At 38.5% G+C, this 15,276-nt stretch overlaps 1 protein-coding gene across 1 annotated transcript in view; it reads left to right on the top strand.

Annotated features, from left to right (window-relative positions):
• Positions 1–15,276, top strand: part of CDK14 (cyclin dependent kinase 14) — a 544,514-nt gene that overhangs the window by 153,707 nt on the left and 375,531 nt on the right. The gene's annotated exons all lie outside the window — the stretch shown is intronic.

The raw sequence follows: 15,276 nt of genomic DNA, 5'->3' as shown, positions 1-15,276 counted from the left end.
GTATATAAGATTCTGTTATGGGAGAGAATTGCTCAACTGGGTGACTACTGATGATTTCCCATCTGCTGCAGTTGGAAAAAGAGTCATGACATTTGTATCCATTCCTCATTTTAGGCGAAAACTGAGTAAATGACTAATTACTTTTCAGGATATGTTGCCCCAGAAGTCAGAGACTTTATCCTCCAACACTCATTTTGAACTTAAATGAAAAGCACACCAGAAAGCTTTCTGTTAATGGCTGAGAAGAGTAACACACACAAAGGAGAGACATTTAGGAAGGCTGACTTTTGTGATTTCTTAGTTATAGAAATTATTCTGTCGGGGAAGCTGATGAAATCTGTCCTATCTGTAGCTGTTTGCTAGTTTAGCCCTTGTTTGAAGTAGTTGACTTCATTCATTCACGCATGTGGTATTTATTGAAGCCAAAATCCGCAAAAGCCATTTAGTACAAAGAAAAGCCATAGAACGTGGTTTCTCCTCAAAGTGGCCAAAGCATGTCTCACTGAACAGAAATTAGATTTCTTATTGGAAGCTAGATTTGGTGACTGAGACTTGACATCACTGAATAGCCTTTTGTTTAAGACCTTGTCAGTCAGTTTTCCTTTGTAGCACTAAGCCTGGGAAAAAGATTCCTCTAGAAACGGGATGCTAATGTCTTGTTTGATGTAGATAAACTCACATGTTATTGCTTGAAAGTAGCACAGGTGCATTTAACTAATTGTGTATTTGGCTTTCTTTGTCTTTACAATAAAGACTTGCCACCAAATATTTTATAGGTTGTATATATAGATACAGTGTAAATCCTGGAAATGTATTAATTTTTAGTGTGTTTTAATGTTAATCTATATTTATAAATATATTAATTTTATAGTCTGTTTTAATCTATATTTATATCATGAAGTACATTTAGTAGACTTACAAGCTCAGTTAACTGACCTTTATTGGTTAGGAATGGATATTTAACTTCTTCAGATGAACACTGTCGATATGTTAGCTTTTACTTCTTTCAGAGCTCTACCCTAAAAAAAGTGTTAGCCAGTAATAAAAATATTGATGTCTGGCAAGATCAAAGGTGTAATTACCTTACTGGATCAATCCTGTGGTGTACTAGAGGCATCCTGATGCCTCGTGAGTCTAGGATTCATGTGTTAGTGGTTCCCTAGCTTTTACTCTCTGTACTTGAAGGGTGCCTCTCCACCTTCTTCTGCATCTTTGTTTATAGATCCCTCTGTGTAAGTGGCTTACTTCTCCTTTTTACATGTCCATGTCTTGTCCCATCTTTAAGGTCCAGCTCAAGTGCCACTCATACTGAGAGACTTTCCCACCTTCTGACAAGACACTGTCCTTGGTTAAACTTCAGTTATGCTCCTCTAAGTCCTCTTCCTGACTAGGCCTTGACTTTGTCTGCAACAATCCAACCTCCCCACCCTCCCACCCTCAACCCCGGCAACCCGCTGCCCTGCCAGACCTGCCTAGACTAGTTTTAGCAAGATTCCTACCATTTAGAGAAAATCTCCCCACCCTTGCTGTGTGATTGCTCCTGCCTGCCCTTAGCAAGGATCCTGTTAGATCAGAGTAGCAGGATTCCCCCTACCCTTGATGTCACTTCTTAGTAGTTTTCCATCCATCCATGAATGACCCCCTAACCTGCCCCGTAGCTATAAATCCCCACTTGTTCTTATATTCAGAGTTGAGCCCTATCTCTGTCTCCCCTATTATAATAGTCTCGAATAAAGCCTTACTATTTAAACAGATGTCAGAATAATTTTTTTTCTGATGATTCAATTACTGCCTTGCTTTCTATGTCCTTTACTTCCTCTCATATGTATGTAACTTATATTCATATGTATGTCACGCACTCTTACACATACATGTATTCTTCAGTACCTATCACAGTGCTCTTAATACATACTCAACTAATAAACATTAACTATATAATGATTGGTGAAAGTGTTTAGGGATGCTGTGACCACACTCTTTAAGTGCTTTGAGGAGACTTTGACAGATGGCCCTTGGGAATAGAGATTTGTAGTCAGGACTTAGGAAGTTCTTTCTTGCACATTCGATAGCCATGGGTCTTAGTTCTTCCAAATCTAAGGTCCCGTATTTGGGTTCATAGAGTAAAATCTCTAGCATATCTATCATGGAGGTGATTTGATTGGTTGCTTTCCATCACTGGGTATGGAGCAGTCCCATTATACTAAATTCCAGCCAGGCCAACTGAAGGAACCATGCCCCATATAGGTCCTGCCCCTATGTGACCTGTCAGGCCCATAGTTGTTTCCTGTCAGGCGTCTCTTGCTTGACTAGTGTGGTTGCTTTCACCAATAAACCAAAATGAAAGTCATGAAAATTTATGAAAGACAGAAATACTGGGGCCATTTTTCTTAAAAGGAAAGTATGAGCTCGTTTGAACTTGAGGCTTCCTGGATTTTATATCAGCTCATCCAGTAAAAAGATATATTATTAAACCACAACAAAAAAGTAAATGACCAAATATAAAAGTGGGAAACCATTTAAAAAAAATCTGCACAGAGAAAAAAGGTTTAGAAGATACACACATTGAAAGAATAATGGGATTATTGTTGATACAATTTTTTTTTCTGTAATTGCCAACCATTTTGCCATAAACGTGTTACTTTTACAATTAAGGTAAAACTTATTAATGCAATTCTAAAATATATTGATATGTTTTAAGGTTTGTAAAAAAATTTTCGAAAAAACTAAGCTTTGACAGTAACATTGACAAAAACATTGCTTTGACAGTAAGTAATTTGATCACAAGTGTCTGAAAAAAATATATACTGATACAAACAGAATGCCTTTGTTGAATGTAGGAGTAGTGTGAGAATGTGCCTCACATACCTTTCTTCTGTGGTTCACGCTGTAATTATTGTTACCCCACAGAGAATTTATGAGTATGCGTTCTAAAGTCCAACCTCTGACAATTCTGAAACTGCTTCTTCTGGTTGTATGATTTGGAACTGTGCCTCGGTTTCTTTATAAAGTGGAGATGACAGTAGTATCAATCACACAAATTTGTCATAGGGATTAAATGAGACATTGTAAATGAAGTCCTTGGCCCAGGGCCTGTCACACTGTAGGTGCTTTAACAATAGTGATAGTCAGTGCTAGTGCTATTTTTGACTTAAAGACAATGATCTTAAACCTACTGGCTGTATATAAAACCATTGGATTCCAAATCAGGTTAATTTGTACCCTGGCTCTATTGCTAGGTTTTGGAAGTAATACTAAGCATAGATCTTATTATATCAATTCTACATAATTTTTATAAAGTCCTTAACTAATCAGCTCGTTAGTAAAACATGAATTAATACAGAGCCTGAGCCTCACCATGTGTAGGTGGATTGTTTTCAACTTTATGTTTAATTGAGTCATTTTTTACATTGACACTGCTTCCTTTACAGCAGTCCATTGTAGTGCCACTTTTATTTTTAGGAGAGTAATAGTCTTTTAGATTTAGAACAATAGCCTGAGCATTGTTCTCCAATCCTTTTTGTCATAAAAGACTTCATTCAAACTAGATAAATTTGGCTTTGCTTGATATTGTTTTAAAATTTCATTTCAAAGATATTTAACAGTGACACATTTTCTATAATTATGACAGTAATCCAATTTAATGAAGAAAATAAAAATCACTCATAATCCTCTTGACTTGATAGAAGTCTTAGTCTTTTAACCAAGCTACTGTGTATTTATAATAATTATCTTTGTTGGTTCTCCATGGGCCTTTGCCACCAACCTCCCCCCCCCCAAAAAAAAAACCCAGGTGGTTATCCTGGTTGTAACATAAACTGGACGGGTGTGTGTGTGTGTGTGTGTGTGTGTGTGTGATCTCTTTATTAGAATGGGTAGAAAATAGTCTGAACTCTGAATACCCCTGCCTTAATGGCTCTCCAGGGCTGCTTTAATTGTTTTATCCTGCTGTTCCAAACTTCACTTAATTTCGTATGGCTACATTTGAATGGAAAATGCAAGATCTCTGTGGTTAACACTACTTGGCAATGAGTATTTGGGGATTCCTTATAGCCTTGTGGTGAATCAGTGATGTGCTTTTTGGTGCATCTCATTTAACTTTTTTGGAGACACTTTTTTCCCGCGAGTGGAGGCCTAACTTCTCTCTTACGATGCTGAACATGTGTGCCTCAACTAGAGAACAGGGACCATTTCTGACTCTGTTAGAGAAATGGGAACATATGGTTTAAACATATCTTTGCACTGAGAAGCTTGAAATGTTCTAAGGTGGAACATCAGACTTTATTCTCTTCTTTAATCCCAGCTCGTGTAATGACTCACTCTGATTGTGATGCCGTAGTTAGACTTTATAAAAAAAAAATTATGAATGAGTGGATTTGATTTTTATATTTAGATATAGTATGAGATACAGTATGTAAGCATTAGCTAGAAAATAATAAGTCATCCAAGATAGGGAAAAATGATATTATCATCAAAAAGTATATCCATTTCTTTTCTGGTTTTTGAAGCATTTTCTGTGGAAAAAAAGCTTCTGAAGATAAAAATCTATTTGAAGTGGCAACTTGACCTCAGAAAGAGAAAATTTGATTTCTCTAGAAATGTAAAATGCTGCCTTTTCAAAGACTGCAGTAATATGCTTCCCCAGCCAAGTGTGCTTGAAAGTGGGACTAGGGAAAAACCTAACTTCTTCTTTTTTCTTAACCTTCACGCCATCCCTTCAGTGAATGTGGGCACATCTGGGTGTTGTATGTTTAGGGACATAAATTGTATGTTATAGAGAAAAATTTGTAGAAATATTTAACACAGTGAATTTCAGATCTCACTACGTGTGAAAAACAATTTCTAAAAACTCAAACTTCATTTTACTTATTTTTTAATGAAACCCTCCCATCTCATTAAATAAACATGCCCCTCTCTAGTAATTTCAGGAATATGTGTAACCAACTACCTTTACATCTGTAAGTGTCCTTGGCATCTTTTTTGTGCCCTTTTTTTCATATGTGAGCAATTCTTCCATTCTTTGTCTTTGACTCCTTTGCCTTACCTTTTTTTTTTTTTTTAAAGCAACTTACCTTTGTCCATCTTGCATTTTAGTTGCTTGATACTGTCTTCTTTCTTCTCTGTCTAATTACCTTCTCAAAGGCTGTGTGCATGTGACTTTTGCTCTATCCAAAAATGGTTTCTTGCATCTGGAGGTATTCCAGAAGAATACCGAGAAGTGTCCAGTGTATTGCCCTAAAACCCCAGAAGATTAATGTATCAAAATGGATGGTAAAGGTCTCTCAAAACCAAACCAACACAGACCAGATAATCACAGTACAATGCTGTTCAGTGAGGGAAGGAGAGGAAGCATCAGAAACCCAAGAAAGGCTAAGGTTTGAAGTTGACACACAGAAGATGCCACTGGGGTAGAAAGGTGCTAAAGAATGAGTGCAGTTACTCCCCCTCTGTTTTGCTTACATCACTGCTACCAAAGCAAGCGAACTTCTGGAGCCAAAACGCAGTACAAATATAAGAGTGAATTAAATTATCGGATGTCTGGGGAAGTTTGAGAGTACTATGGTTCTCTAAGGAGTTCTGATTTGAGACTTAAAATGATTGTTTCAGAATTTTAAAGAAATTAGGGTTGAGATTGTCCCATCACTGTCAGTCATCCTTGAGGAATGATGAAAAATTGGCAAGGCATTAGCAGCCTTGAGAAGTCCACGTATTCGCAGAAGACGAGTTCTGTGAACCACATCCAGGGGAAATGGTGTGAACGACCTTCTCTCTGCATGCCCTTCTCATTCCCTCTCCCCAGCGGAACATTTTAGGACAGATTGTCAGGCAGATGATTTCTGAGTAGTTAGAAAGCAAAATAGTGATCTAAGAATTCATAAATATTGTGTTATCCCTAAATAACCTTAATTCCTTTTTCTGATCAGATTGTTAAGCTAGTGGACCAGTAGAACCCTGTAGATATTGTATATTTATTTGTTTTTCAAATGTGGGTAAAGGTTCCTGTTTATGTTCTCATAGGTAAGTTGAGTGCTATGCAACATGTTGCTGGTGGTGGGTTTACAACAGGCTGATTAAGGAGCCTAAGAGTAGTAGGGTTTTTTGTACCTCTTTTACACGATAAAAGGTGGGCCCATTTCTTCACCACTGAGGCCTCATTATGCGCCAGATGCAAATTTTCTAGTACAGTCCAGTGGTAGCAGTAGATGGTCAGCATCATGGTCTGGGAAGGAGGGGCCGCAGAAATGAAGGACTGGATTGGAGAGGTTGAAAGTGAAAAGACGAGGGAGGAGAGAGAAAAAGAAAGAAAGGACAATTAATGAAGCCAGGTCTCCAGAAAGGTGGATAGAGTAGAGGTCAAGAGTGTGGTGTCAAAGGGCATAGCCTTGGACCTCTTCCTGTTCAGTGTTTTCATTCCTATCTCAGATTAGGACACTTTCAGAGAAGGCTGGGTAGACAGTGCCCGTCAGAAACAGGATTGGAATGTAGAGCATACTTGAGAGGCATGAGCAGTTGGTTGCTGCTGCTAAGTTGGAATTTTATTCGGGATAAATCAAACTCCTGAAATTGTGCTTAGAAAGTGAATTGTTAGGCATAGGGCAAGTTAGACATGGTGTGATCGCAGGGCCCCTGAAGAAAACTCAGGGGTTTTCGTTGTTGGTAAGATTAGTTTGAGTTTATATATTTTGCGACTATCACAGTTTAAAACACGCATAGGCCAAAGTAGTACAAGTTCGGTTTCTGGAACGGGGCAGGGTACTATCCCAGTCCACTCAGTGCTTATCAGACCACATCTGGTAGCGTGTCCACCCTGTCAACCACATTTCAAAAGGGGCTAATCAGCTGGGACTTCCCAAAAGCTTGCAGCTAACACTGAGGGCCAGTCAGCTATTTCAAATAGCTGAGTATTTTTGGATGTTTATTGTAGAAAAGGAGACTTGGACATGTTCCAGACCAGACAAAGGAAGAGAGGCAATGAGAAGTTGATGTAGGAATCTGAAGGCTTAACAGAGTGGTTCTCAACACCCCAGGGTGTTTTAAAAAATGCAAATATTTAGGACCCCACCCTACCGCCAGTTACATCAGGGGTGGGGCCAGGCCAAGATATGTTTCAAAGCTGCTCAGTGATTCTAGTAGGTAGCCAGCACCTAAATCTGCACAGCTGCAGAGGCTGGCCCCAGCCCCCTCCGTGCCTTGCCTAATGCTCAGGGGCGGCCACAACAGCACCCCTGTTCTGCCTGCTTCCAAGAGACTGTCAGGATGGAATCTCCTCTGCTCATAGCTGTTTACCACAGGCTCCACCCAAGGGATAACGACGCGGATCATCTGCTATCTCTCTGACCTCACCCCCCTATTTGTCACTGAATCTTTTACACTGTCCCTTTTCCCTGTCCTTCAGGATCTTCCTGTGTCTTCTAGATCTAGAACAGCATCCTCTGATCAACAAACATATTCTCTGCTTTTTTCTGAATTTTTTCTTAACTCCTGCTTTAATAGAAAACTGGCTCTCTCTTGAGCTTATTACTTCTCTTGAAGTCCTCCAAATGACTCACAAGTTTTTATGTCTAGCCTAGATTTTTGTACTGAGATCCAGATCCACAAATACCAATGCTTACTCTGCGTCTCCGCTGGGGATGCTTCCGGGCTAAGATCCTCTGAAACAGGACTCTGGTTCTCTGTCTGAGTCTCCTCTTCCTAAGTTTCCCTCAGTTCAGTGAGTGTTACCCGCATCCACCCAACACCCAAATCAGAACACTTGAAATCATATTTTACAACATTCCCTATGCCCAATCCAATTTATCCTGACAGGTTGTTGATTCTGTCTTCAGAATGTCCTTTTCCTTTTTCCCACTGCTGTTACCAAACACTGTTTTTTGGCAGCCACCATCTTTCCCCGGGACCCTGCAACAACTTCCTGCCCTCCCTTCCTGCTCCCACCCTTGTGCTCCTTCAGGCCATTCTCTATACCATCCTGAGGGAGCTGCAGACACAGTTTAATCATAGCATTTCCTTTCTTTAGATACCTCAGTGTTTTCCTCTCCTCTCCTCTCCTCTCCTCTCCTCTCCTCTCCTCTCCTCTCCTCTCCTCTCCTTTCATTTAAATATTTTCTGCAGCTCTCAAGGATGTCCATGATCCGGTTCTCCCAGGTGCTTCCCTAACTCTCGACACCCCCCTCCCCGCCCCCAACAACAAGAAGAAGCTCCAGTCACTCTTTCCTTGTATTTTTGTTTAACACATCATGTTCTCTGCCTGAGATTTTGTATGGTTGCTCCATCTGCCTGGTTGTTCCAACTCTCTTAGTCTATGGGTTCCTCCCCTTTTTTTCCTTGAAATTTATTTGTTGAAGAAACAGGTTCATTTTTCCTATAGAATTTCCTATAGTCTAGATTTTTCTGATTGTATCCCAACGGTATCATTTAACTTGTTACCTTATCTCCTTAAAATAGGCAGTTAGACTGAGACTTGGTCAGATTCGGGTTGGGTTGGTTCCATAGGAGGGGACGCGTGCTTCCATCGGGAGGTGCACACTATCTGGTAGCCTCGTTTTGTGATTTTAACAACCATTAATAATCCATTAAGTGATTATGGTTAAGAATGGTGTAACTCATATTCTATCATTCCTTCTTCATTTGTTATATGCAGTACATCTATAAAGAGAAACTTCCATATATCAACTATCTTGTTAGAGTGAAGGACAATGTATATGAAAGTATATGAAGAGGGAAGGTAAATGCTTGATATATTCTTTTCAGCTGTTCTGGAACTAATGATATGGTTTTGTATTACCCTCCAAATATGACTCCTGAGTTTGTTTTTTTTGTTTTTGCATTAACGTGTTGAATTAAACATGTTTGATAGCTTTCAATCACACATATTAGTTTAGTGATGCTTAAATTGTTCCATGTTGGACGAGTGAGAACCTCTTGTTTCTCTTTGACACTTGTCTGTCTTCTTGGTGAGACCTAAGTGCAAGGACTATGTCTCTGTTGTTCATCCTTTATCCCGAGCACGGAATCACTGTCTCTTAATTTGTTGATTTAGGGGCAGGATATTAAAACTTATAATAATTATGAGACAGACTGTCTTATGAAAGAGCATTTGGTTTAGTCTTTGTGGATTCAGAACTTGAATCAGAGAGTAGAAGTTACAGGAAGCAAATTTTGGCTCAACATAAGAACCAAAAAATTTGGAATAATTTAGGGGAGTTGAGTTCCATCAAGTCTTTTGAGGGGCTGCTTTGTTCCCGGGAGTGAGGGGACAAGGATAAACAATCAAATCAGTGAGGGTCTTTTAGCTTGGGAGCCTGAATGATTATTGAGGTCACTTCTGCTTGCACGGTAGTGACTCTCAAATCCTTTGTTGACAGATTTTATTTTTGGAAAGGTGCAGAGTTGGCTAGTTTAAATTTGTTGAAATGTAATTATTGTTTTCTCCCATGAACAATACATATCACTCTAAATTTGGTTCAGAGTATCATGAGTTTGCACATTTGATGAAACATCGACAATGATGAATTATGCTTTATTAGCAATTATTTCTTTTTATAAAAGGTTATAATTGTCCATTGAACAGACTTCTCATTGCATTAAAATCTCAGACTGTTTGCATTGTTAGTCATATTCTAATAAATAGCCATTTTACTATTCTCTTTTTCTTTTCTGTTTTTTTTTTTTTTAAAGATTTTATTTATTTATTTGACAGAGAGAGAGAGACAGCCAGTGAGAGAGGGAACACGGGAGTGGGAGAGGAGGAAGCAGGGTCCCAGTGGAGCAGGGAGCCCGATGCGGGGCTGGATCCCAGGACCCTAGGATCACATCCTGAGCCGAATACAGACACTTAACGACTGAGCCACCCAGGCGCCCCTACTATTCTCTTTTTAATCTTTGGATTTTATTAGTCGTCTTCTTTCTGTATTGATAAAGATTAGCGTGAAGTATGATTACTGGCAACTTACTTTGAAATTCTAATTTATTTTTCCAGAATAAAATACAGTAAATAGCACTTTTAGGATATTGCAGAATTGCAAAGATTTAATAATACTGAGATGATTTCTCATTTACATCTGAATAAAAATTGAATTTAGATGGAGTGTTTAGTTAGGTTTTAAATTTTTGAGGTATGTATGTAATACAGTAAGTCAGCACTTTAGCCAGTGTCTTAAGAGGAAATTAATAGAAGAAGCACTATTAATAGTACCTTTAAAATATTTTTAATGACTTTACTGAAAATTTAAAAATTCAGCCCAATATATTGTCCTTGATATGCTCCAGTTTGCCATTGTCACTTCCTCAGTAGTATCTACATTTACTTCTATTGCTTCTAGACAAACACAGTAAGGAAACAAGCATTGTATCTGTCTGCACTTGGTATTATTTCCTAGCAGTTTCTCTTGAGACAAGGTCATAATGGAAGAGAGGCAGAATATATTAAATTTTCCAGATTATATTAAATTTCTTTTAGGTATATTGCCTTAATTTCCTTTGCATCGTCTAGATATAATTTCTTCTAGGTGTTAGCACATGGACACTGTTTTCAAAGATGACCTAGATAGTATTTGTAATTTTGTTTTATTGTGCTAAATTATCCTATGAATTTGAAGTAACTAATGGAATAGAAAACCTTCGGGCTTTCCTTTGAGAATTTTTGTTTGTAAGGAAATTCTTTCTGTGCATCATCTTTTGAACCTGGAAATTTTACTCTTAGTGGGGCATTTTCCTTTATAGGTTTCACAAATGTTGAATGAACAAATGAACAGATGCATGAAAAAATGAACAGGCTTTGTTCCTTATTCAAAACTCCTAGATCTTCTTGTTTTACTCTCACAAGAGAACTTTATTATTTACAAATGTAGGGCATACAAAACTGCAGAGTTTCTGAAAGTTCGTAGAGATTTGGATTTGTGGTTAGAACCAGTTTGAAAGCTGGATCCACTTGAACATGGCTCTGCCAGGACACCCTGTGTCCCTATGTTTCTGTGTGTGGATAGCTCTGTGCTTGGGCATTCCCCTGCCTCTTCCTCATCCTGTCTTTGGCAGCTCTTCCTGTGTGACCAGCGGACTAAAGGATGACTCACTCATCCCTGGGCCTGAAGTCAGCTTGGCCAAGTGAGTTGTTGAAGAATTAGAGAATAGTAAAGAATCTCTGAAATTAAAACAGCTCCTTAAACAGCTTAGGACAATTGGGTAAAACCTGGCGATACCTCCGGTAGAATGTTCTGTATATTATTAACACAATTAAAAGTTTTTGTTTTTTTTTACTATGTTAATCACCTGAATTAATGTCTTCATTGCCAATCAAGCCTTGATTGCCTTCTATTCATTAGCTTTTGATTTGATTAATGAGACTTGTTAAAGAGGAATCTTCAGTGTTTTCCTGTAAACAGCTCTAATTTATTGATTCAATTGGAATTTAGTAATTATTCTAAAGAACTTAAATCAATATTTGGAGTGTATGTTTTGGATCTTTAATAAAATAGTTTAAACTACACAAGGTAGTTACTAGATATAAACATCTTTTCTGTGTTATTCTATGTTATTTTTATAAAATAACAGATATCTTGATGTCTTTTAAAAAATGACATTTTGTTAAGAGTTAGTAACTTGGAATTTCAAGTATTTCAGTCTATGCTAAAGTTTATAAAAACATATGCATCAAAGGTAGAACATTAGAAAGTTGGTAATGTTATATTTTCCCAAAGGTATTTTTTCCGAAAGTGGAGCAAGTAACTTAACATTTTTTCTAGGGCTTTAGAACTGAGGGGTTCAGTAGTTGGTGAATGTCTAGACATGTAGAGAAAAACTAATTAAGAAAAGAGAAAGTCGCAATGACTCTAAGGTTAAAGAGCAATTTGATAATCAATACGATTCCTAGTGGGAGGCCAACTTCCTAGTTGAAGAAGAGGGAGATACTGATTAGTGGTCTAGAGACAGATAATTAAAGGGTAGTGGGGTTTTAGAAACATGGCTGTTGGGTGCAAAAGGGTTAATTAACAAAGCATTCTATAAACTCTAAAACTTTAAGGAAATGAAAAGTTGCCATATCCACATGTGCATGTGTCAAAATCAAAGAGGCTACACATTTAATTTGAAAAAGGACAATGAATAGTTAAACCAAACATGAAAGAAGATACTGAAAACTATTAAAATTTGAGATTTCTGGGGGCGCCTGGGTGGCTCAGTCCTTAAGTGTCTGCCTTCGGCTCAGGGCATGATCCTGGCGTTCTGGGATCGAGCCCCACGTCAGGCTCCTCCGCTGGGAGCCTGCTTCTTCCTCTCCCACTCCCCCTGCTTGTGTTCCCTCTCTCGCTGGCTGTCTCTCTCTCTGTCAAATGAATAAATAAAATCTTTAAAAAAAAATTTGAGATTTCTGAAACTTTTGAAAGCAGCAATTATTACATTTTATTCTTTTTAAAAAAAAATTTTTATTGAGAGAGAGCACATGCAAGCGAGAGAGTTATAAGCAGGGGGAGCAGCAGAGAGAGAGGGAGAAGCAGACTCCCCACTGAGCAGAGAGCCTGATGCGGGGCTCAATCCCAGGCCCCTGGGATCATGACCTGAGTCGAAGGCAGACACTTAACTGACTGAGCCACCTAGGCTCCCCTAAACTTTATTCCTGAGTTACCTTTTAGGTATAAGAAAGGAATTATCAGTATATTAACATTATCAATATTCATTCAATAAAAGTTTTTGAGAGCCTACTCTGTACCAAGTAGTTTCAGGCACTGGGCACATAACAGTTAACAAAACAGAGTTCCTTCACTCCCAGAGCTAATAGTCTGGTATAAATTTTAAGGAAATTTTTAGTGTTATGTAATATAATACATAAAACTCAATGTTTCTAGCTGTTGTGATTATCATAACTATAAGAAATTAATGCTTGGAGTTTCAATTCATGGAGAATGATGCTTCAGAATCAGAATTCCATTAATCTGGATCTTGTACTTTTTATGCAGTTATCATAGTAAACATGTTAAAAAAATTTTCACCACAAAAATAATGCACATTAGTATATGAAATTACTTAAAGGTGTTCCTGCCTCTAGTTGCATTTAAAGAGTAAGTGTTGGGGCGCCTGGGTGGCACAGCGGTTAAGCGTCTGCCTTCGGCTCAGGGCGTGATCCCGGCGTTATGGGATCGAGCCCCACATCAGGCTCCTCCACTATGGGCCTGCTTCTTCCTCTCCCACTCCCCCTGCTTGTGTTCCCTCTCTCGCTGGCTGTCTCTATCCTGTCGAATAAATAAAATCTTAAAGAAAAAATAAAGAGTAAGTGTTGGTTCAGTTGAAGGTTTCTCTCCTTTTAGTATATTATAGAGGAATGAATTACGCTTCATGGTCTGAGAGTATTTTCAGTATATGACTTTCAAAAACATGAATTCTCTATATTCTAGAATTCAGTTCATGGTGCATATAAGTTATGATCTCAAGGGAAGTAGAGAAACTTTGTGGGAAGAAGGTTGTGTGTATTTTTTTATGGGTGAGGGGAAAATATCTGTAAATATGGGGAAAGTTCCAAGCAGTTCCTGGAATCAGTTACTGCCTTCCCTGGGGAGCCAATGATGAGCTCAACTGGGCTGAGAAAAATCCATGCAGATGTCAGCACTGACTGCATCGCAGCCCCAAGCCCCAAGCCCCGCCAGTGGCCCCCCTTAGTCATAAAGGACAAAGTGAGAGCACAAGGTACAGTCTCCAGTTGAACTCCATGCGCATATCAGTTTTTTTGCCTGCACCTGGGTATCTAGAGCACAATCAGGAGTGGAAGAATCAAGGTAAAGTACTGAGGAGAGAAGGCATGAAGAGCAGAAAAGCAGTCGGCCTGTCATCCCAGCTGAAAGACAAGGAAAAATAACTCCTGACCTTGAGAAGATGGCACATTGTGGAGCTTTCTAATCAGATGTCCTTATCCCATTAGGGTAACCAGCAGAGTCTTGGAGCAATTAGTGTGATGAGGANGCTAGGATGGTTGGGCTGTGCTGAATTCCTTGGACTTTCAAGTTTTGTGTCTGTGGCAATTTTTTGAGCAAAACCAGACCAATTGGATGTAGTTCTTAAAAAAGAGACATTCTCATTCTTTATTTCAGACCCAGGCACTGGAGTCCCTGGATCACATGAATTCTTGTTTGCTGGTTCCATAAGCTCTGAAGATTTGTGATTGTGATTTAAATTGCAATGAGAAACCATTTTTATCTATCAGATTGGCAGAGTCAGTGGTTGATAACATATTATAGGTGAAAGGGCTCACAGGAGCTCTTACATTTGCTGTATAGGAAGTGTAAGTTGGTACAACCTCCATGTCAGATAATTTCCCACTATTCATCAGAATTGGAATTTAAATATGCACGTACATTTTGATCTTGCAATGCCACTTTTAGGAATTTATCTTACAGATTTTTTTTTTACATGAATGAAGTTACATGTCCAAAAATATTTATCGCCATCACTGTTGTAGTAGCAAAAAATTGGGAACATGCTAAATGACCATAAGTAGAAGACTGGGATTAAATGAAGTATAGTACACTTATATAAAGGAGTACCCTGTGGTCTTTCAAAAGCATTAGAAAGTTTTCTCTATGAATTTATGAGGAAGTCACCACATTTATTAAGGTGCAAACAATATACAGTGTACTCTGTCTAGCATACTACCGTGTGTGTATGTGTGTGTGTGTGTGTGTGTGTGTGTGTGTAAGTATATAAGAACAATGGTAACCGATGACCTCACAGGGTGGGAGCTGGGTGGCTGAAGGAGCGTAGCAGGGAGAATTACTTTTCATCAAATGCCTTCCTGCACCTTTTACATTTGTAATGTTTGCCTATTTTATCAATTCTTATTAACAAAAGATACTGCTAGGCCTAGCAAAGGTAAAGGAGAGCATTACCTAGAAGACCAATGTAGATTGTCATGTTTTTGTTAACAGAATTGACTAGATAAAAAAGTTATCTGCCAAGTGCGATCTGACTTTTAATTAGAGCTGATACACATTTAGAATGCGTCTGGAAGAACCATCTGCTTTGGATAGGTCTTGTGTAATCTTATAATAGTAAAACATTCATAACTTTTATTTTGATGATATGCTGTATGTATCATAAGACACAATCAGACCAAATATAATTTTAGGAGGCTCTAGTAAAAAAAAATGAGAAAGGGAGGAATGGGCGATAGAGAGAGAAAGAAGAGGGAGGAGAGGAGAGAAGTCTGAGTGTTGAGTTTCTGACCATGGGGATTGAATGACCTCAGCTTAAGACTGAAGATGAAGACATTTTAGCCAAGGAAATGAAGGAGCTATT

Source organism: Ursus maritimus, unplaced genomic scaffold (assembly GCF_017311325.1).
Source record: "Ursus maritimus isolate PB19 unplaced genomic scaffold, ASM1731132v1 scaffold_3, whole genome shotgun sequence".
Classification (NCBI taxonomy): Eukaryota; Metazoa; Chordata; class Mammalia; order Carnivora; family Ursidae; genus Ursus; species Ursus maritimus.
This window is presented reverse-complemented; position numbering and strand designations above follow the sequence as displayed.